At 34.2% G+C, this 23,734-nt stretch overlaps 1 long non-coding RNA gene across 3 annotated transcripts in view; it reads right to left on the reverse strand.

Moving 5' to 3' along the window:
• Nucleotides 1–23,734, reverse strand: part of LOC141424719 (uncharacterized) — a 250,345-nt gene that overhangs the window by 146,462 nt on the left and 80,149 nt on the right. For all 3 annotated transcript variants that reach the window (XR_012449570.1, XR_012449569.1, XR_012449571.1), the window contains one exon: nt 8,360–8,545. This is a non-coding gene — a long non-coding RNA (uncharacterized lncRNA). The remainder of the gene's footprint in view (nt 1–8,359; nt 8,546–23,734) is intronic.

Genomic DNA, 23,734 nt, shown 5'->3' on the forward strand with positions numbered 1-23,734 from the left:
CCTGGATTTGGATAGCCCTCTAATACTGAAACCGTGATAACACACCAACAATAGATGCCTGGTAAATATGGACCTGGGCACCATATGGTGTTGAAAAAGTAGAAGTGACTATAGGCTTAGAAACAATAAGCACTCTGCTTAGAATGACTGTAAAAACAGACACAAAGCCAGATAAGAAGACAGGAATAAATACCTATCCTTCTGTAAACATATGATATCACCCAGCAGCAAGAATCAAGAGATTTCAAGAAAGCATGACCTCACTTGATGCTCCCCATAAGGTGCCAAAAACTGACCACAGTAATCAGTATGTGAGAATTCTCAGAGAAAACAAAATATCTTTTATAAGACAATTAAATGTGCTTGAAGAAAACACAGAGAAATGTTTCAATATTCTAACAAAGAAACCACACAAACATAGAAGCAATATAAAATATCAAATAGAAATGTTTTAGTTAAATAATACATGCACCAAAATAACATGTTAGAAAGTATAGTGAGATAAATCAAACAGAATAAGGAACTATTGACGTTGAAGACAAGCTAAATCAAAATAGGAAAAGGAGAAAAAAGCAATAAAGAATCAAGAGGAATGAAGAAAACACATGGGAATATTGGGACAGTATTAAAAGAGCAAATATTCATGTTGTTGAAGTTCAAGAAGGGCTTTAGAAGGCCAAAGAGGCTGAAGGCTTATTCAGAGAAATAATAACAAAAGCCTTCCCAAACCTAGAGAAAGTATAGGAAGGACAAAGGTCTTCAGTCAAATTTAACTGAAACATAACTACACCAAGACATCATATAATCAAAATCTCAGAGGTGAAAGTAAAGAGAATTTTATCATGACTGCAAAACAAAAGAACAATAATTTGTAGGCTGCCCCAATGCACCTGAAAACCAAACTCTCAGCAGAATCCTCACAGGCCAAACAAGAATAGCATGAGATTTTCACAGCACTAGAAGGAAGAAACAACAACAGCAAAACAACAATTTGTCAACCAAGAATGCTATTCCCAAAAAAGATATCCTGTAGAAACAGACAAACAAATCAAAGAATATGTCTGCATCAGAACTTTTCTATAGGAAATACTTAAGGATTTCCTTTTGATTGACAGAAAGAGACAGTAATGAACAAGAAGAAAATATAGGAAGCCATTAAATTACTAGTAAAAGTAATCCAGAATGTTCTAATATTTTAAGTGTGACAAATAAACTATTCATATCTTTAGCATAAATACTAAAATACAAAACCCAGAAACAATAGTTATATTAATATGTTAAGGAACAGACAATATATAAAGATGTAAAATTGCATATTAAAATTTTGGACTAGACCCACATGTTTCACCACATACAAATATCAACTTACAGTGGAATAAGGATTTTAATATGACCTGAAACTTAAAAACTAATGCAAGGAAGAGAAGGCAATACATTAGAACTTATAGGCATAGGCAGTAATGTCTTAAATGGAACTACAATTGCTCAGCAACTAAGAGACAGGATTAAACAGCACTATGGAAAACACTATGGAGCCTCTTCAAAGAACTAAATGAAAAACTGCCATATGATCCCTCAATAATTTTCCTAGGGCTAAACCTGAAGGAATACAAGATTGAAATAAAGACACTTGCACTCCTATGTTTATTTATAGCCAAGCTATGAAAAGGGCCAAGATACTCCACAACTGATGAATGGATTAAGAAAATGTGACATTGATGCCACATTTATGTAATTTTATTCAACTGTAAAGAAAAATGAAATTTTGTCATTAGAAGGTAAAGGATGGAACTGGAGAACATCATCTTAAGTGAAGTTAGCCAGGTTCAGAAAGATAAAGATTGAATATTTTCTCTCATATGTGGGATATAGGCCCAATTCAAATACAAGCAATATTGTATATACATCAAAATATATATAAAACATGGATCCAAAGGCAAGACCACTAGAGGAAACAAATGGAGAAGAAAAAGAAGGAAAATAAGATAACAGATAATAATGAAATACATGACATATGTATTTGAACAAGACAGAAGGAAACACTAAAAACTGTTAAACAACACATGGTATAGGGAAAAGGGTGAGGAAGTGCAGTGGAGGGGGTTACATTCACTTAAGCACAATGCATGTGCAGGTTAAAAAATCTCACTGACTATTAAACAGACCTAAACAATGAAGGACAAGAATGAAAAACAGGTCATGCTAAAGGGAAGGGGAAGGTAAAAGAAGGAAATAAAGAAAGTAAATATGGTAGATGTACTTTCTATACAAGAATTAATAATAGAATTTTAAAATCTGTCAAACTCACCACAACAAGGGGACTAAAATAGAAAAGAGAAAAATGGAGGGGATAAACCACTTCAGAATATAATATATGGAAATGTCACAATGAAACTCTGTATAGCTATCTTAAACAAGCAAAAATGTCTTTTATTTTTCTCAAAAACAGAGGACAAGAGCATAAGTCAGGTCCTGTGTGGAAGTTAGTACCAGTGGGAGGGAGAGAATATATGGAAAGTGTGTAAGAAGATGAATATGGTAGAAATATTATATACTCACCTATGAAAATGGAAAAATGAGACCTCTGAAAACCATTCTAAGAACAGGGGAAAAAGAATAAAGAATAATGATGGAGGGGATTAATTTAACTAAGATATATTATAAGCACTTTTGAAAATGTCACAGTGTACTCAAACTACAACTATAATATGATAATAAAGAAAAATTTTAAAAAATCAAACTGTGGGTAGGAATGAAATACAATTGTAGTTTTCTTAAGAGTAAATTTTCTTTTGTTCTTTTGTTAGTTTATTTCTGTACTTATTCTTTATGATCTTTTTTTGATATGGCATAGTTTTATTTACCATTCATTTTTTTCTTTTATTATTCATATGTGCATACAAGGCTTGGGTCATTTCTCCTCCCTGCCCCCACCCCCTCCCTTACCACCCACTCCACCCTCTCCCTCTCCCCTCCACCCCCTCAATACCCAGCAGAAACTATTTTGCCCTTATTTCTAATTTTGCTGTAGAGAGATTATAAGCAATAATGGGAAGGAACAAGGGTTTTTGTTGGTTGAGATAAGGATAGCTACACAGGGAGTTGACTCACATTAATTTCCTGTGTGTGTGTGTTACCTTCTAGGTGAATTCTTTTTTATCTCACCTTTTCTCTAGTTCCTGGTCCCCTTTTCCTATTGGCCTCAGTTGCCTTTAAGGTATCTGCTTTAGTTTCTCTGTGTTGAGGGCAACAAATGCTAGCTAATGTTTTAGGTGTCTTACCTATCCTCACCCCTCCCTTGTGTGCTCTTGCTTTTATCATGTGCTCAAAGTCCAATCCCCTTGTTGTGTTTGCCCTTGATCTAATGTCCACATATGAGGGAGAACATACAATTTTTGGTCTTTTGGGCCAGGCTAACCTCACTCAGAATGATGTTCTCCAATTCCATCCATTTACCAGCGAATGATAACATTTCGTTTTTCTTCATGGCTGCATAAAATTCCATTGTGTATAGATACCACACTTTCTTAATCCATTTGTCAGTGGTGGGGCATCTTGGCTGTTTCCATAACTTGGCTATTGTGAATAGTGCCACAATAAACATGCGTGTGCAGGTGCCTCTGGAGTAACCTGTGTCACAGTCTTTTGGGTATATCCCCAAGAGTGGTATTGCTGGATCAAATGGTAGATCATTGTCTAGCTTTTTAAGTAGCCTCCAAATTTTTTTCCAGAGTGGTTGTACTAGTTTACATTCCCACCAACAGTGTAAGAGGGTTCCTTTTTCCCCGCATCCTCGCCAACACCTGTTGTTGGTGGTGTTGCTAATGATGGCTATTCTAACAGGGATTAAGTCACTATCATTTCTAAATAGCTTGTTTTAATCAAGTTTTTGCAATCCCCATCATAACCATGAAACAAAAAATAAATCAGTATTATACAAACCTAAAATAATAAGCAAGTAATAACAACACACTACTAAGTAATTAAATTAACCATCAAGGAAGACTGTAAGAGTAGGAGAAAGGGAGAAAAACACCATAAGAAAACAAGTTACCTATAGCTAGAATAAGACCTTAACTATCAATAATTATCTTAACTATAAATTGATTAAATTCTTCAATAAAAGAAATAGTAGTGTGTTGAATAGATTAAAAAGAAAACAAGCCTGAATAGCATTCATGAGAATTCTGGCACTGTGATCTAATCACCTTGCAAACACTCTGCTTCCTAACACAATCACCATAGGAGTTAGGATCTAAAAATATCAATTTTAGAGGTAGACAAACATTCAGGTTATAGCAATTAGGAAAATATGCAAAGATTTCTACAGTTTACAGTAAGATAATGTATTTCTTCAAGATACAGCTTATAAAAGTAATGAAGAGAAAACAACATTCTGATAGCCCTGGGTACATGAAAGTTAAATTTATAATTTAAAACAATTGCATAAAGAATATTTCAGGACTAGAAGCAGTAAGTGCTAAATAATATAAAATGTTCAGGAAAAAATAGCAATCAAGGAGGAGGCAATATTTTTTGGCTTGCATTATGAAGCCAGTGTAACGTATCACAATACCATGGTAGAGATATCATGAAAAAAACGATAGTGGAATATTGACTGCAAGCATGATGAAAGGAAAAGCCTCAATGAAATCTTAGAAAATAAAATTAATTCAGTGTTATGTAAAAAAGATAGCATGTCATTCCGTAATGTGGTTTATCAATGGAATGCAAGATTGTTTCAATAGTTTTAAGTCAGCCAAATTAATTCTCCACAAAAGAAAAAATTGTAGTATTACCTCAAAGGATGTAGAAAAAATATTTGACAAAATTCGGCAACCATTTATAATAAAAAAAAACCTCAGCAAGCTTAAAAGCAATATCCTCAGTTTGATGAAGTTTTGTGTTGATATTATTTACAACTAATTGGTAAACACTTAGAGGTGAAAAAGTGACTATATTTTCCTCAAACCCAGAAGAAAGGCAAAGATGTCTACCCTATTTCCATTCAACACTCCTGGAACTTCTAAAGAGACAATAAGAAATCAAAAAGAAATGAAAGTCATAAAATTGAGAAAGGAATATGTAAAAATGCCTCTCTATTTATGTGAACAAATCTGAATTGCAGCTACCTACGCTCCATAGTAGAGGCTTGCAACATATATAGGCAACTCAAGCAAATGCTGTTTAAGCAGGAAAAATCTTAGAAGAGCCTATCAAAAATTCTAGTCATTACAGAAAAATATACACATGCAGAGATAAATAAATGCATTATTTTTTAAATAATGAGAAGTGTTTACAAAGAATAAAATAAGTGCTAATTTTGGCTATTAGCAATGTTTTGATATAAAATGTCTATAAAACCAATTGAATATCTATACGATAGCAGAAAACACTAGCAAATAAAATGATAGACTATGAGCAATGTCATTGCACTTCATATAATTCTAAGGAACATATTTAACATATGCAAGATCTCTACATAGAAAATTGCAAAGCAGAAAGAAATGACAAATATCTTTATGAATGGAGAGGTCTTGTTCAATATTTGGAAAACTCAGCAGTGATAAGAAGTCCATTCTCACAAATCAATCTTCAGATTCATGCTTTCCCAATCAAATCCAAGTGGGTTGTTTTTTACAGTAATTTACCAGGGAAGTCAAATTTGCTTGAAAATAACAAGACCTATAGGTGTAAAAAATCTTAAAATAGGCAAAATTAAAAGACTTATATAATTTTATTTCAAAACTACAGAAATAAAGACAGTGTATTATTATTAGAAGAGTGGCACATTGATAATGGAAAAGTCCAGAAATAGAATAACACACACATGATGGATTTTGGAAAATGTAGTGCTTTCACTAAGTGTTGGTTGAATATATATCATCATCAAAAACATATATTAACCTTAATCTCCACTATACACACACTCAAAAATAATTAGTTTAAAGGAATGTCTTGCCTTCTTATGTAGACTTTTAAAATAGTATAATGACACTGAGAATAGAATAAGTTTTGCATGTTTCAAATATAGTGAAAAGATCAGCTTGACTATGTCACAGAGAATGTGGTGAAATAGGCAGAGAGACCAGTTTACATGTAAATTACATTAAGAAGATTGATTCCGTTACAAGTTTGATTGATAACTGCTGGTGTGATGTAAGCAGGGAAGTGATGGGACATAGTGCATGTTTTTGAAAGCTCCATTCATCCCTGTGTGGATAAAAGATTGAGGAGGAACAGCAAGGAACAGGGGAACCAATGAGAAAATCATTGCATTATACACAGAAGAGAGATAGATGGCATGGCATTTGGATCGGGGTTTTGATCATGGAAATAGTAAAGTTCATGATATATCTGTTAATACTGCTAAAAGTAAGTAGCTAGTGGATTAGAAATGGGATGCATAGAAATGAAAATAAATCAGAGCTCACTAATAAGGAAAACTACCACAAGAAATTTGATTTCATGGGGATATAGGACAATCAGTCATCTCATTTTGGCTATGGAATAGTTTTGATTCCTGTAGATACTGAAGCCTGGGACCAAGTAAGAGTTCTGATTTGGAAACACAGAACCAATAATTCTAAGTGCCTAGATGTTATTGAAATTTTTAAAGAAGTCTTAGAGAAGGAGGAGGCAATAAATAAGTATAAGAAAAATAGCCAAAGAATTCAAAGAAAAACTAAGTTTTCTTTGAATTTTAAGTTTTTTAAAAGGGGGAATGGCTAACTTTTGTAACTTTTGAAGAGAATTTGATTGAGTCAATTACTGGTTTTAGAAATATGTATATCCCTTTGAATAATTTCAGGAATAGATATTCAAATGTTATATGAGTATAGGTGTTAATGAAGTGAGAGTTTTGGCAAGCAATTTGGACAGAACACAAAGACAAATTCAAGACCATCTTGTATGTTTCTTCCAAAATGTTCAACTTTATTTCAAAGAAAATACAACAATGTTTGTTTTAAGGAGAGATGTATCATAATCAAAATAATATCTGGAGGAAATAAATCAGGCAACAGTATAAATGGTGATGAAGAAACTGCTTTGCTACAACAGAAAGAAGGATCTGAATCAAGGAGATCTTATGAAAGAAAGACCCCCAAAATGAGGTACTTATGTAATGAAAGAAAGTAATAATAAAACTGACTTGAGAGACCATTTTTGAAATGATCATCAGATGTAAGAAACTTTTGAGCTACATTTGTTTCCATAAGATAAATGAAAAAGTAGTGCTCAGATGCATTTTTGTAAAAGAAATCAACCTTAGGATTTTATTACAATTTAAGTACTTTTGATCCTTAATTGGGCAAAATAGATCATTTTATGAGGTCATCGCTGTGACATCTGTCACCCTATTGATTCAGCTGGAGTTGATTCAGCTGACTTGGCTAGCTAAGTGGGCGTCTCCTCCCTCCTTCACTGCTCTGTGTGCATCCCTCCTGAAACTGCAGGCCCTCAGTGGAATAGGACAACCATCCTCCATAGAGGATGACCATTCTGTGGTAAAGGGTGTGAGTGGATACGCTCCTCTGCTAGAACCTGATGCATTTTTTAATTCCTTATGAATTACATCCAAGTAGTAAACAAGGACTGGGGTATGCTGTGCTACCTCTAAAGCAAAGGACCAGGACTTGACATGCTAATGTTAAATGTCAACTCATAGGGGTGCTCCCTTAAGTTATATAAGTAAATAAAATTGCCAAATGTAAAAAAAAAAAAGAAAGCCACAGAATATTGAAAAGCACTTGCTTTATAGTAGGAGTAGGTAAAGAAGTCAGCAATAAAGTTAGAGATAAATCAATAGTGGCACACAAAAAAGATAAAATTCTAGCTTCATGACAAAACTTCATTTACTACTTTTGTGCCTTTGTAAAAATATCTTAATTATCCTGCATCATATTTTCATTAACTATAAAATGCAGAAAAAAACTACTACTTACCTCATCGGATTGAAAAGATCAAATTAGATAACACTTGTAAAGTACGAAATAGAATTCCCACAATATAGGAAAAAATATTCATAACATAATTTAAAATACAAATTTGAATTACAATATCCAAGAGTAATCAGAATATTCACTCTCATACACTTACAAAAATGGTTAATGTTTATTATATTTCAGGTGAGTTAAGTGTCTAATGATGACCACTGTCAATTCCTTCTCTCCCAGTATGATAATCTTATCCACAACCCAAAGAGGTAGTCTTATTTCATTCATGTTAAATATATTTGGCTGACCCAAAATATTTGATTAAAGATTAGAATGTAGTGAGAGTGACAAATATTCTGAGATTTTTCAGATTAGACAATAGAAAAATAAGCAACTTCCACATGAATGAATCTCAGACTTACTTTTTGGTCACTTCCTTTTAGTACCTGATGGCCATGCAGGGAGCTGTCCAAGTCCTATGAGGAGGTCAAGTGTAGGTAGTCATCTAAGAGCCCAGAAGCCAGATGAAAGTGAGCCATTTTTAGCATCTAGCCTTTTCTTCTCAAGTTTTCAGATGTCTCCAGCACCATCTGCCTTCTGAGCTATATCTGCATGAAGGACACAGAGTAAAATTCACCTTGCCAGTCCTAGTTAACACAAAGAACTGTAATAATCATAAAATGTTGTTGGAAACCACTAAGGTATAGAGTGATATGTTCTACAGTATAATGTTATTTGAAAGACTGTTGAAGACTCAGAAGGGAAAAACAGAAGCAAAATCTCCATATCCTTGTTGAAATTTGCTGCATGTTCCCAAAAAGTTTACTTCTTGGGCTTTAGTGGATTGTTTTTTTGTCCTTCACATTTTCCTTTCATTGTTGTACCTTTAAGCTCGTAATTGCCACCTCGTCATTCTTTGGGAAATTTTATTCTTTCTCCTTAAACAAAAATTTTGGTATTTACCCTTTTCTCCTAAGCTGCAACAGGGCTTTCAACATAGGACAATATAAGAAAAAATTAAATAATAAAAGGAAAATAAAGAGGCTACAGGTACCCATTGTATCACCATGCTAAATTTCAAATACAAATTTGATTATTTCCCATTTATGTCACACTTAGTTGTGATATACATTTTCATTTTACATACTTTATTGAGAGTTAAAGTCAGATTAAGATTCTAAGTTTTATTGTATCATTGTTTCTATAGGAAAATACATTTCAGCAAAAAGAACTTAAAATGCCACTTAAGTAATTTAAAATAAAAAAAAACATTATTTACTTCTAAAACAATTACATGAATTAAATTTTTTTTAAAATTTAAAGTTCTATGTTTATAATGTTACCTTCATGTTTTTAGACTTTTTAAAAATCAGCTTTAGACATTGGCTGTCTTGTTCATTCTTTTAAATTGTATCATATTCTTTTAAAAATGTTTTAAATATTGAGTATCTTTAAACATAACAAAGTATGATTCTAAGTAATAAGTAATAAGGAAGAGACAACTGTTATAGAAAGTGATTTCCATCTACTTTGAAAAACTTAGAAAGTCCTTTCCCTCTCCATATCTCTGAAGTGTGTTTGCTTGTATTTATTTAATGATAATATTTTGATTAGCTTTTTTTTTAACTCCTTTATTTTTTGCAGTTTTCTTTAGCATATGCCACCTCCTGGTCTAGCTGCCTCTGTGAATTCTGTAATGGGTTCTCCGCTTGAATTCTGTGGTGTTATTCCAAACATTGTTGCCTCCTTTTTGAAGTATGTGGCTCACATTTCACACAGATCCTTTAGGGTGATTTCTTTGCATAGTGGGAAGTTTTTATCATGTGGGTTTACTGGAGTCCCTGGGCTTTCAACTTGGCTCAGAGCATAGGGTAGTGCTAGAGAAAGCAACAACACAGCTTTGGGCTTGTAAATGTTAGTGTACACATGATGTCCCCTCAGGACAGTATGATTGATGGGACTTTGGAAGTGAAAACTGAGAAAAATAGATCCTTCGCAATTGACTGTTTGCTTGAGGGGAAGACAAAAGAGAGAAAGAGAGTGAGAGAAAGGTCTCCAAGAAGAATGGGACACAGTTCATTGTTTCAGTGCCAAATATCAGTCCCCTGCCATCTAGACTGACTTGCCTCTGAAAATAAAGCTTTAAAATTGCTAAGTTTAAGGGATCCTATAATAATAAACACAAGGAAATAGTTGCTTATATCTAAATGCCTTTTAGCATTCCTATTAAATAGAAAAAACTAAACTGAACTTAAAACCCTGCTCCAAAATAAAAAGAAAAGGAGAAAATGAGTGTAAAGTTCTGGACTGTGTTTTGATATTTAATAACAACTAAAGAAAATGTTAAAATAGATACTGATTGTAAATATTTAGAAGCAATACCTTTGAATTATTACTGAGAGGTGTGTGTGTGTGTGTGTGTGTGTGTGTGTGTGTGTGTGTGTGTGTTTGTGTGTGTGTGAAAGACCAGTATGGAGAAGGAAGAAGAGGATAAAGTGATATTTAAGTAAATTATTCATTATAGTTTAAAATATTTCCCCATAAAACATGGAAACCAATGTATTTAAACTAGACAAATAGGGATGCATAGAAAACTATAAAAAATGGAAAAAGGGGGTAGGATTAAAATTGTAGTAGATTGTTATTTACCAATTCATCTACTAATGTTCAGTAAAATTAGATTAATGATAGAACAGGTAGGTAGATAGATAGATAGATAATAGGCAGATAGATTCTTCTAATCATAGATTGGATCAGAAAATTATCTTGACTGACATCTCTTGACTCTTTTTTAAAGGTTAAGGGGGATTCTTTTAAGTAATAGAAGCTGAAGAAACACTTTGCAGCAAAATTATTCTTGTTAAAAAACAATACAGATATTGAGTTCCAAAACCACAAAGAATGATGTTCAGATGATATAGGGATAAGTAAAATTCCAGTGGCAGGAAGTAATGAGGTGTATAGCCTGGGGACCACAGTCAACTCCAAAACCCAATCTTTGTGGAGAGGCATAAATACAATTACAGTAGATTAGATTCTGAATGCTCCTTTGAACTAAAAATATTTTTATCATGTCTTCAAGCATTTACTGTATATTAACTACTTTATAGTCATTGGTATAAGAAATAGATAGTAAATACATTAATTTGTGTCATAATTCCCATTTTATAGATGTAGAAAACTACAATTCTGGAAAACAGATGTAAAAGCCTATTTCTTGATACATACAAAGATTTCATGAGGCTGTAATTAGGGAAGGCCAGGATTTTTGTATTATTTACTAATATAGGCCATGTATGCCACAGTGCTGATAGATTTGACATAATTATTTGTTGAATAAATAGAACAAAAAGTGTTTTAAAAGCACATTTCTAAAAATAGAGCAAGGATATGAAATTATTATTAATTTTGTCTTATATTTGTTAATGTGACCTAAAAAGTAAGAAGTGTAAAATGTATTCTTTTATTGCAAAACAAACTGTGATTTCATAACATATGGAAAAAGGATACAAAGGAATTTTACACATTAAAAATGAAATACTCCTCTCATAACATATTCTTGGTCCCCTCCCAAAATTTTGATAAGGCATGTATGTTTTCCCAAGAAGAAATTCAATTATCCTCCTTAAGGGCATGGTTATTGTTACTTGAGGAAGGGTGAGTGGACTCCCATCAATTTCCAATTTCCATGTAAAATCACAGGTACTGAGATCCACACATGAAAAGCATTTCAAGGTGTCTCACAAGGTGGAAGATTTAGAAGGATTTATTTATTTAGAAGCATTTACTTTAACAGGTTAAAGTAGTGAGAAGTGGAGGGGAGGAGGAGGGAGAAACATTTTGGATTCCCCATGCAGGAGATGGAGTAAAGACTCAAAATGATGGTTTGTATCTGTGATCTTACACTATCTGAGCTGAAGAACACATATCATAAAATGGAACTCTTATAACCCCAATCATTAGATGATGGCTTTGGGTGTCAAAAATGGGTTCTGTGTCCTGTTTTAAAACATGACGATGTCATCTAGCCTACCCAAAACACAGAAAACAAAGGGTGAGTCTTCAGACTTCCCTATGCCAGACATGCCTTTTATTCTTTCTGTCGCTCTACCCATTCAAAGGCCTAGCAGCTTGATACTAGTTAAAGAGGAAGGTAGACACAGATAGCCCCTATAAGTCTCCCTGTTCTTGAAACTTAACATCTAAAAGAGATGGGAGAGGAAGCTAGCTGATCTTGCCTTTTAGTTTTTACTTTCTCTTCCAATGTATGAGTTTGCACTTTGAATACTTATTAATAATATAAATCCACTGACTTCTCAGCTATCTATCTTGCTTTAGTTGTAAGTGGAAACACCCCAAAAAGTAAAGGTCTACATTTCTTAAGTGATAATTATTATTTGGTGTCAAAATCATTTTATATTTCAACCATTTTTATAATAGCAATTTATTAACAATAAGATATAAGCAATATATGCTATATCCAAATTAGATCACATTGAGAAGATAAAAGGAAAATTCTGTCTCAAAGTAAGAATTAAGTCTATATGAAATTAATTGTACTGGGCTAACAATGAAAGAGCATTTAAATGTGTTAAAAGGTGGAGTTTAATTCAAAGTGACTTTACAAAGGAGACTGCTTAGGAGACTCCCCATGTGGAGTTACCCAGGAAAAAAATATAAGGCATAGGAAGATGAGAAAGATACAACAGAGGTCAGGAGGAGCATCACCTAAGGAACATGTAGTTTAAAACAATAGGAAACTGCAGTAGTGTATGCATGAGACAGTGACAAAAAGATGACCAGGTAATAGGAGCAGCTAAATGACCTTAACATTAATTATGACTAAATTCACATATTCCACTGAAATTTATGTTAAAAAAGATCCTTCCTTTCCACAATGTTTATTTTTCTTTACTCCTGGCTTTTCTATTCTTCTAAAAATAATTAAGTTCAGTCTGTCCCTTTCTTATCTTTACCATCTTGCTAACTGTACTTCTGAATTTTTTAATTCAAACCTGGAATTTCAAAGTTGAGATTTTGAAGACATTCCTCCCAATGTTAGATTCAGCCAGTGATCTTTGGAAAGAGGGATTGAGACATGATAATGAAATTAACCTGCTAACATAAGAAGAAATCTCTATGGTTTTTTTTCACTAAAGATATTCTGACTGATATGAGAATGCCATGAAATACTGACAAAAAAGGAAAAAAAAACTCCGCTAAATTTTTAAGCTATTTAGGAACAGAATTTGTTCCATCATTTTGTTCAAAATCTCTTTCTATGGAAACACTTTTGTCTCAGAATAAATCTTTAATACTTAAAGTATTCTTTGTTCTCAAATGTAAATAATATTGTGTAAATAATATTAATTAAGATTTGGCTTCCAGAGTAAAGAACTATTAGTATAAACATTTTCTTATATTAGAATATGTTTTCTGAGGAAAACATTTTCAAATGTTTTCATAGTTCTTGGTTAAGATCTTAAACTTACCTTTGCTTTCTATGTTATGAATATTGACTTCATACTGTAGTCAACACACTACATTTCTATGATCTATGAAGACACTACTTTTCCTTGTCATTTTATTTAATAGGTGCTATAAGCAAGTTCAAACTGCAATGTAATATACTCATGAGTTTTGGTAAATTTATTATATCCTTTTTGGCTCTACAGCAATCAAAATATTGAAGATTTCCATTATCTCCCTACCCTGTTTGCTCATGACCTGTCTCCTTCCATTTCGTTCCCCGCCCCATGGCAATGACGGGGAATCCCCACTTGTGTAATGATTGTATTTATCTTTGCTAGATTTTCAAACAAGTCATTTCCTGCAGTTTGTGTCCTTTTACATCTGGCTATTTTCACTCAGAATAATGTTACTGAAATTCATCAATGTAATTGCTTCACATTGTTCCATTTATAAAGGTACCATTACCTGTTTATTGATTTTAAAGTTACATCTATGTTGTTTAGAGTTCAGATGGACAAAGATGCTGTGATTGTTCATGCTCAAATGATTGTATGGGCACATGTTTTCATTTCTTTAAATACCCAGAAGTAGAGTGGCTAAAGTCTCATGATAAGTAGATGTTTATATCTTTAAATTTAAGAAAGTCTGACACTTTTCCAAAATGTTTGTATAGTTTTACAATCCTAAGAGTAACATTCAAGAGTTCTAGTCATTCCACAATCTTGTCAGCATTTAGGGTTTGCCAGTCATTTATTTTATTCATTTAAAGTATATGCAGAAGCCTTTCGTTCTGGTTTTAAATTATATCTTTTCTGATGATGGTCATTGAACATCTTTTCATGAATTTTGTGACTTTTTCTATATCTCATTCTTTGAAGTGTTTGTTAAAATATTTTGCTCCATTTACTGGGTTGATTGTTTTTATTATTGAATTCTAAATTTTATTTATATATTCTGTATACAGCTATTAGTCAAATATATGAATTGTAAATATTTTCTCCCAGTTGGCAGCTTGCCTCCTTATTTGATGAACACTGCGTTCAAAGTGTTCTGAAAAGGTAGCACATTTTCATTTAAACAGCAGAATTAATATTTAATTATTTGAAAGCTAACATCAATTTGTTTTTTTAAAGAATTTAAGAAATATTTGCCTACCCCAAGGAAATTTTTCTTCTACATTCCCTATACATTTTGTATTCTATCTTTTGTTCTCGGGACTAATCTACTTGTGCTTAATTTTACATGAAATATAATTTGAGGCAATGTCCATGTCTTTTGTTTGCAAATACCCAGTTGCTTTAGCATCACTTTGAACATTAACCTTTCTACATTGAATTGCCTTGCAAAGTTCAGTGCAAATCAATCATCATACACACGCAGGTCTGTTTCTCGTCACCTTCTCTTATGTTTCATTGACTTCCTTGCCTGTTTTGGAGGCAACTTATATCACCTTGCTTACTTGTACCTTTATAACAAGAATAAAGCTTCCCTTTTTTAATTAGGGTTTCTTTAATTTTATTATTCATGCTTTTTGTTGTATTGCACAGGTTTTGAATGTATTTTAGTGAATTTATTTTTTCACCCACTTTTTGAAAGATATTTTATAGGTATAGAATTGCAGGTTGCAGGTTTGATTTCCATTCACTAATGTAAAGATTTTAGTAAATGATCTTTTGAAAGATGTGGTTTTGGTGAACAAGTCCATTATTGTACATAATTTTGTTTGTCTTCCACTTCCCCCACCTGTAACCCAGTTGCTTTTAATGTTTTCTATTCATACACAATTTTCACCAGTTTGATAATGATGTGCCTTTTTTTATAAGGTTTTCTGCTTGTGGTTCATTAATATTCTCAGTTATGTGGGCTTATACATTTCATAATATTATAATAAAATTTCTAGTCAGAAGTTCTTCAAGTATTATGTCCTTTTCCTTCTTTCCTTTTGTTCTTTACTAGAAAGTAATTTATTTATTGTTTGTTTTTAATATGTTTCTATTGCTTTTACATGCTTCATTTAAAATAATTTATATTATTGTTTCACATTCATTAATCTTTTCTTCTGAAGCATGTAATCTTTCACTTATTTGATCAAACATATATTTCATTATATATGCACTTGAACCTTCATATCTATGGGTTCTACATTCATAGATTAAAGCTATAGATAGAAAACTATTATTAGAAAATATTTAGGAAAAAGTTGAGTCTCTACTGAAGAGATTTTTTCTTGTCATTCTTCCCTGAACAATACAATATAGCAAAAAGTTACATAGTTTTTACATTGAATTAGTTATTGTAAATAATCTAGAAATTATTTCAAGTTTGTGAGAAAATGTACATAGATTATATAAAAATACTAGTTTTACATAAGGACTTGAGCATCTGTGGATTTCTATATTTGTGCTCATGTCCTGGAAACAATTTCCCATGAATACCATAGGAAAACTATATTACATATGGCATCTTTAGAAACTGATTTGAGCTTTGTTACAGTCTGCAATTAGTAATCATGATCATGCTTTCATCTATCTCATTGAACTAGGACTTCTATGTATCATAATCATTTAATAGCCAAATATAATTTTATCTTCTGTATAAATTGAATCTTAGTTCTATTTTTCTAATTATTTTTATTATATGTGAAAAAAATGAAACAGCTAGATTGTAATTACTCTCATTGTTTTCCTTAAAGAAAATGTGAAGAAAGACTATGTTTTAAAATATAGTCTCATTCTTCTAAAGATATGTTGAAAACTAAAAACTCAAAATATTAATAATAAAGAATTCATTATTCCATTGATGATAATGACTATAGTAATAAAATTAGTTGAGCTGTTTACATACCACAGGCCTTCAGTAATTGAGAAATATATTGGTAACCCAATGCACTTTAATTTGCCATTTAAAGACCAAAAATATATGAAATAGGTCCTTACTCTAAATGACTTCACAATGTAAAAAACATTAAATTAAATTAAAAAAAAACATTAAATTAATTAAATTTCATTTACCACATATGTGATACATGCTTTATAAGTTTGTACATGATATGAATGATTATTAAATATGTTTATATTTAACAGCCTATATCTAAATAGAAAAAATGGATACTTACATAATAAAATATGAGAGTCTACATTATGTTATTATGTTATTAGCTAACTTCCCTTTTCTCATTGGTAGCTAGAAAACTTAAAGCCAAACCTGTGGCCTAGATTTATCATGTAGATGAATTACTATGCTTCACTTTTAATTTCACTTATAGAATATTTTTTAGAATATTATTTATTTTTATGTGTCCAATATTTTTCTTCGTTCACAAGTATCTTTCATTAATAATTTGTGTGTGATTTTTGAAGTTTACTAAAATTTTTTCCACATGACAAAGGGTATAAACACATTCATAAATTTATTTACATGCATGCATAAAAGTGTAGATTATTTAAAATGACAATTTTTCAAAGGATGCTGAGAATATACATATAAATGAAAAAGTTGACCAAATATTTACATTAAAATTTCATAAAGTAAGATAAAGAATCAGAATGCAGCTAACAAATTTCATTTATTCAAGTTAAAAACAGAAAAGTAGTAATTACAAATATACTGATTTTTATAAATACTAATGTTTTAATAGAAAATAATATTTCTAAAAGAATACATAGCAAAAAATTTTGTTTAACTGAATGATGAAAACCTTAAGGGTGATAACTACAGCAATCTACATTTATACAAAAGAAACTTTATACAAAATCTCTAAAAGTAAAAGATAATAATCAATCCAATATGCATATCATACATATGGAGACACAGAATATTTTATATGCATAATTTTAGGATGAGGTGGGCTTCTTAAGATATCAAACATTGGGAAACCATAACAGTAGCACAACAGATTTAATTAAGTATATTGAAAACTATTCATATTCCAAGTCATCAATGAATAAATGTTAAAAAAGTAAATGAGTGAAAAACCTTTTAAAATAAATATTATAGTCACACGCCAGTGGTTCATGCCTGTAATCCTAGTCACTCAGGAGGTAGAGATCACGACGATTGCAATTCGAAGTCAGCCTGGGCATATATTGGCAAGACCCTACCTTGAAAATACCTTACACAAAAACAACTGGTGGAGTGGCTCAAGGTGCAGGCCCCAAGTTCAAGCACCAGTACTACAAAAAATTTTTTTTAAATGTCATAGAAATGGCTTAATTACCCACATTATAAAAGGAGTCTTATATATTTATCCCAAGTAAATTTAATACATAAATCTGTAAGGTATATAAACTGGCAATTTAAATAAAAATGAACAGAATATTAACCTTCTAGGGCTATTTGAGGGTTGTGACCAAATACATCAAATGAGTAAGATGCTCAAGCAATTGTCTCCTCACAGACATACCAATATGAATAGCTATTCAAACACTACACTATGCTTACAAGAGCTAAGGAAGCCAAACAACAGACCACAGTGCCTGACTTAAGTATAATAAAAAGAAAAGATGTAATGAAGAGGACAGGAAGGAAAGAATTGCCTACTCAACCTTCCCCTAACTTTAAGCATTTCAGCATAGACAAAGACTACACTGGAGGAAGGAGAAGAAATTGAGTCCAGGTCTGAGACTTGAAAGTCAGTTCAAGGACCATCACAGTGAAATCCAGCACTAGGTAGATGATGAAGAAATTTCCATGACTAACTCTTCCCCACCTCTTGGCAGCAGAGAAAGAAGCAGGACTCCACCAACTCTGGATCTGATCCTGAAAGCTAGAGCAGGACTTTGTCTTGGAGCTCAGTACTGAGCAAGCCAGTGAGACCCAGCAGCAAGCAAAAAGCAAAGGCCCTCATGCTCAAGCTAGATTCAGAATCTCTAGACCTGTCCCAGTATCTGATGGGGTGAAAACTTAACACTGATAGAACAGATGAAATTTAAGCATGCATCATTACCAGCTGTAGAGCACACTTAATAGCAGACACCCTCATGAGACTATACAGATCTTTGTGGTTGTAAAACTCAGGTATGAGCCAACTTAGTGTCAGTAGTGATGGTTAAGAGGCTATCTCTACCAACATTAATCAACAGAACTATTCCCAAGACAGTACTTACAGATGGAGTCTATAGAACTGTCCTGCCACCAGGCAGAGACCTATGACCTGTGGAATGAACTTGTATTTCAGCCTGCATCACTATCATCTGTTGTATATGACATACCTCTGAGACTATGTAGGTCCTTGCATTTGTGAGCATCAGATTGATTTGTGGCATCAGTTTGATGTCCAACTAGCTATCTTCACCAACACTATCCTAATCTTAGACTGCATAGTATAGAACAAGATTTCATTCACTATTGGTAGGACAGAGTAGTAAGCACAGGAATTTACCTTGCAGCTTAGTGCTAAGTTGGAAACTTAACACTGAGAAGATCCCAACAGCCCAAATCCACAGTTCAACCTGAAGACATATAGAATATACATATAGCAAGGGCCATGAAGCTCAGATCACTGGCCTTCTATCCTGGCCAAAACCACCTGTAGCTTTTTGTAGGAATCATGGGCCACAAATCTACCCTAAAAGGTAGGCAACTAATGGAGTGTGGGACATTTTTGTACCCTGGTGTTATGTGCTGGTCTTGGTAATCTATGGCTCAGAATATGACATGGTTTTGCAGTATTGCTGGCCATAGGTATGCCAGAAACTGAGGCTGGTCCCTCCACATTGATTATCTGCAGAGAACAGAATACCTCAGCGCCCAAGTGCCCAGTCTAGTAACTATAGAAGAGTCATTTGAGCCTACTTGAGCCCCAGGGAGAAATTTATAGGACTGACTACACTTGCTAGGAATTCCTTGTTTCATGGGGAACAGATCACCAACAGAAGATTTGGACAAGTCTTGGCTTGTATTGCCATCTAGTGATAAAATAATGACAACACACCAAAAACAGATTCACAGCAAACCTGGACTTAGAATGCCATCTAATGTTGAAATGGAGGAAGTGACTAAAGGCTCAGAGAAAATAATCATTCTTACTGGAATTTCTGGAAAGACAGGCACAATTAAAGTAAGATAAAAAGACTGGAATAAACACCTAATTCATCAATGCCCAGATGAGGTAATTCACCAGCAAAACTCAACAGTTTTTATGAAAACCATGACTTCACCTAGTAGTCAAAATCAGGTACAGAAACTGACCAGAGGACAGCCAATATGAGAAAAATCTCAGCTAGAGAATGTTAAAAAGCTGATTTTAGGATATTCAACTAGCTTCAACAAACCACAAAGAGCACTAACAGAGAGAGAAGTTAAAAATACATTATAAAACAGGAAAATATACTTAGAAAAATCAAAAACATGATAGATGACCTTTATTATAGGATAGATCAAACCATAACACTATTGACAAATACATAGTTGGAGAAGAAAAGAGAAAAAGTGGATGAAGACATATGAGGAATGCATATGATAACATGTGAACACCACTAAAAGAACAAATGATTTGATACTGGGATCCAAATGGAACATGAGAAGGCCAAATTGGATAGAAACCTTATTGAAACAATAATAGGAGAAAACTATCCAAATCAAAAAGGGCATAAGTTTCCAGTAAGATCAAAGGTCACCAGTGAGATTTAATTGTGCATCTTATAATCAGGCTCTCAAAGAGAAGGTAACCAAGGGTACAAGAAAAAAGTAACAAATACTCATCTCAATTCACCTGACAAAAGACTTCCCACCAAAAATCTTACAGTCGGCCGCCGCTGCCCCCGTCTGTACCGCAGTGTCTGCTCCACCCGCCTGCCCCGGTCCGGCCCACCCCCTTCCCCTACCCCCGCCCCCAGTCCCGTCAGTGGGGTCTGGAGCCCACTGTGCCGTCGCCTCTTCTTTTTTCGACGCCTCCGCCACCGCCTGAGGAGGCGAGCTAGCCGGGAGTTACACCGCCACCGCCAGCCGGCGCAGAGAATCTCCACTTCACGTTAAACGGAGGACCGAGGAGGCCCCCGGGCCGCCAGTGGCCGGCACCCATACGGCTTGGGAAGATGCGGACCAGGTGAGCTTCGCGGTACCGCAGTTCCCCCACAGATAAGCCTGGGCCAGAGCAGCATAGCCCCCTGGACAGACTGACCTCCACCCGGGAAAAAAAGAGAAACTGAGTACTAAGCAATAAGAACAGTTAAGACACGCTGGAAAGAGGGTGGGGCGCCCTGAGCGCTGAAGATTGGGGGAAGGGAATCCTTCCCGGGACTGTAAATAAACGAGCCGGGCGGGCCGGAGAGGCTCTGGCGGGAGCGGGGCGCGCCAGCAACCAGGAGCGGGGACGCTTGTGAGAGGAGGGAAGACCCACTTCCCACGTGAACTGTAAATAAACACGCAGGCCTGACAACGCGGGGCAGTGTCGCCTTTCCCAGTGCTTGGAAAGGGAAAAGCCTGTAGCAGAGGCCCCCCTCCCCCGCACAGGAGAACTCTGAGCAAACAAAGCCTGTGGAACCAGGTGAGTGCTAAGCTCACCCCAGAGATCTGCATAAATAACACCGCCAGCTACAGGCTGAGAGCAGCAGGCAGGCAAGCCACAGTTGCAGATACCACTCTCAGAACTGCCTCCAGACGCTTTTTTTTTCTTTTTCTCCCTACCTTTGATGAGAGAACAACCGAATTACACCTGCAAGCCGAAAAACTTACTGAAACTGTATTGCATTTGAACTGGGGACACTTGGTGGGGCTTTTTTTTTTTTTTTTCTTCTGTGTGTGTGTGAGTGTAGTTTTGTTCTACTTTATGCATCCCCTTTGATGAGACAACTACAGAACAACATCTGAGGCACCAACTCCAGGACTGGAGATTGAGACGGACATCCAAATTATTAAGACTGAAATTGCATTGCATATAAACTTGGAAGTTTTTTGGTTTTTTGGTATTTTTTGTTTTTTTTAATTTTCTATTTTCCATTTTATTTTAATTCATTTTTATAAATAGATATTACTTTCATATACTTATTTTTTATTTTTTTTATCTTTGATTTTCAATCCTCTCTCTGTCACTCTATTGTCTGTTCAGCTTACTGTCGATTAGTACACTAACACTCCCTGTTTATACCTTTGAAACTCTCTTGTCTGATACCTTGTTCTGCTTTCTCCCTCTTGTCTGTATATTTGTTTTCCCCTTTTCTTTAACTTCTTGCTTTCCATCTCAGCTCACTCTTCCATTCTCAATATTACCATTGTTATTATTACAAGCTAGAAAATACTTAATTACACACAGTACAGGGACAGTAACAACACCAAGGACAATGACAGGAAGACAGAAAAAACAAGGAAACCAGTTTCCCCACAGCAAAAAATTAGTACAGGAACCAGAGGGGAATGAAGAGAACAGAAACTCAGAGCCAGACTCCAACAAAATGAAGATAAACTATGCCAAAGGACCCAATGAAGCCTACAAGAATAATTTAAAAGAAGACATACTACAAGTACTCAATGAGAATTTTATAGAGATGATACTGGATAGGGTCAACCAAAATGTACAGGAGACACTCAAGAAATTCCAAGACAATAAAAATAGAGAATTTGAAAAAGCAAAAGAAGAAATAAAGGAAACCATAGAAGCACTGTATAAACACCAAAGTGAAAGAGAGAACACAATGAATAAATGGATAAATGAACTCAGGACAAAAATAGACAACAATAAAGAAGAAAACAGCCAGGATATGGAAAACCTCAGAAAAAAGAACGAAACAGAACTGCAAAAGAAAACGGAAGGCCAATCCAGCAGAATAGAACAAACAGAAGACAGAATCTCAGAACTTGAAGATGAAATGGTAATTAAAGGAAAAACTGAAGAACTACTAATTAAACAACTCAAGACCTGTGAAAAGAAAATGCAAGAACTCACCGACTCCATCAAAAGACCAAACTTGAGAATCATGGGCATCGAAGAAGGAGAAGAGGTGCAAGCGAAGGGAATGCGTAATATATTCAACAAAATAATAACAGAAAATTTCCCAAATCTAGAGAAAGATATTCCCATACAAATGCAAGAGGCCTCCAGGACACCAAACAGACCAGATCAAAATAGAACTACTCCACGACATATCATCATTAAAACAACAAGTTCAGAAACTAAGGAAAGAATATTGAAGGCTGCAAGAGAGAAAAAACAAGTAACATACAAAGGTAAACCCATCAAAATCACAGCAGACTTCTCAACAGAAACATTAAAAGCAAGAAGAGAGTGGGGTGAGATCTTCCGGGCACTGAATGAAAATAACTTCAACCCCAGGATACTCTACCCAGCAAAGCTATCATTCAAAATAGATGGAGCAATAAAAGTCTTCCATGATAAGCAGAAACTAAAACAATATGTGACCACAAAGCCACCATTACAAAAGATTCTGCAAGGGATCCTGCACACAGAAAGTGACACCCAACTTAACCATGAAAAGGCAGGCAGCACCAAACCACAGGATAAGAAAAAGCAAGACAGTAGAGAGTAACATCAAGTTAGGTACACACAATCAAACCTTCAAACAAGTAAGACAACTAAATGGCAGGAATCACCACATACCTATCAGTACTAACACTTAATGTTAATGGACTTAATTCACCCATCAAAAGACACCGTTTGACAAAATGGATTAAAAAAGAAGATCCAACAATTTGTTGCTTACAGGAGACTCATCTCACCGACAGAAATAAGCATATGCTTAGGATGAAAGGCTGGAAGAAGATTTACCAAGCCAATGGCCCCCGAAAACAAGCAGGAGTAGCAATACTTATCTCTGACAAAGTAGACTTCAAACCTACATTGATCAAACGAGATAAAGAAGGACATTCCATACTAATAAAAGGGGAAATAGACCAAAAGGAAATAATAATCATCAATCTGTACGCACCCAATGTCAACGCACCCAATTTCATCAAACATACCCTGAAAGACCTAAAAGCATATATAAACGCCAACACAGTGGTTGTGGGAGACTTTAACACTCCATTATCATCAATAGATAGGTCATCCAAACAAAAACTCAATAAAGAAATCCAAGATCTAAAATATGCAATAGATCAAGTGGACCTAGTAGATGTCTACAGAACATTTCATCCAACCTCTACACAATATACATTCTTCTCAGCAGCCCATGGAACCTTCTCCAAAATAGATCATATCCTAGGGCACAAAGCAAGCCTCAGCAAATATAAGAAAATAGAAATAATACCATGCATACTATCTGACCACAATGCAGTAAAAGTAGAACTCAACAACAAAAGTAAAGACAAAAAACATGCAAACAGCTGGAAACTAAATAACTCATTACTTAATGAAGAATGGATCATTGATG

This window comes from Castor canadensis, chromosome 1 (assembly GCF_047511655.1).
Source record: "Castor canadensis chromosome 1, mCasCan1.hap1v2, whole genome shotgun sequence".
NCBI classification, from domain to species: domain Eukaryota; kingdom Metazoa; phylum Chordata; class Mammalia; order Rodentia; family Castoridae; genus Castor; species Castor canadensis.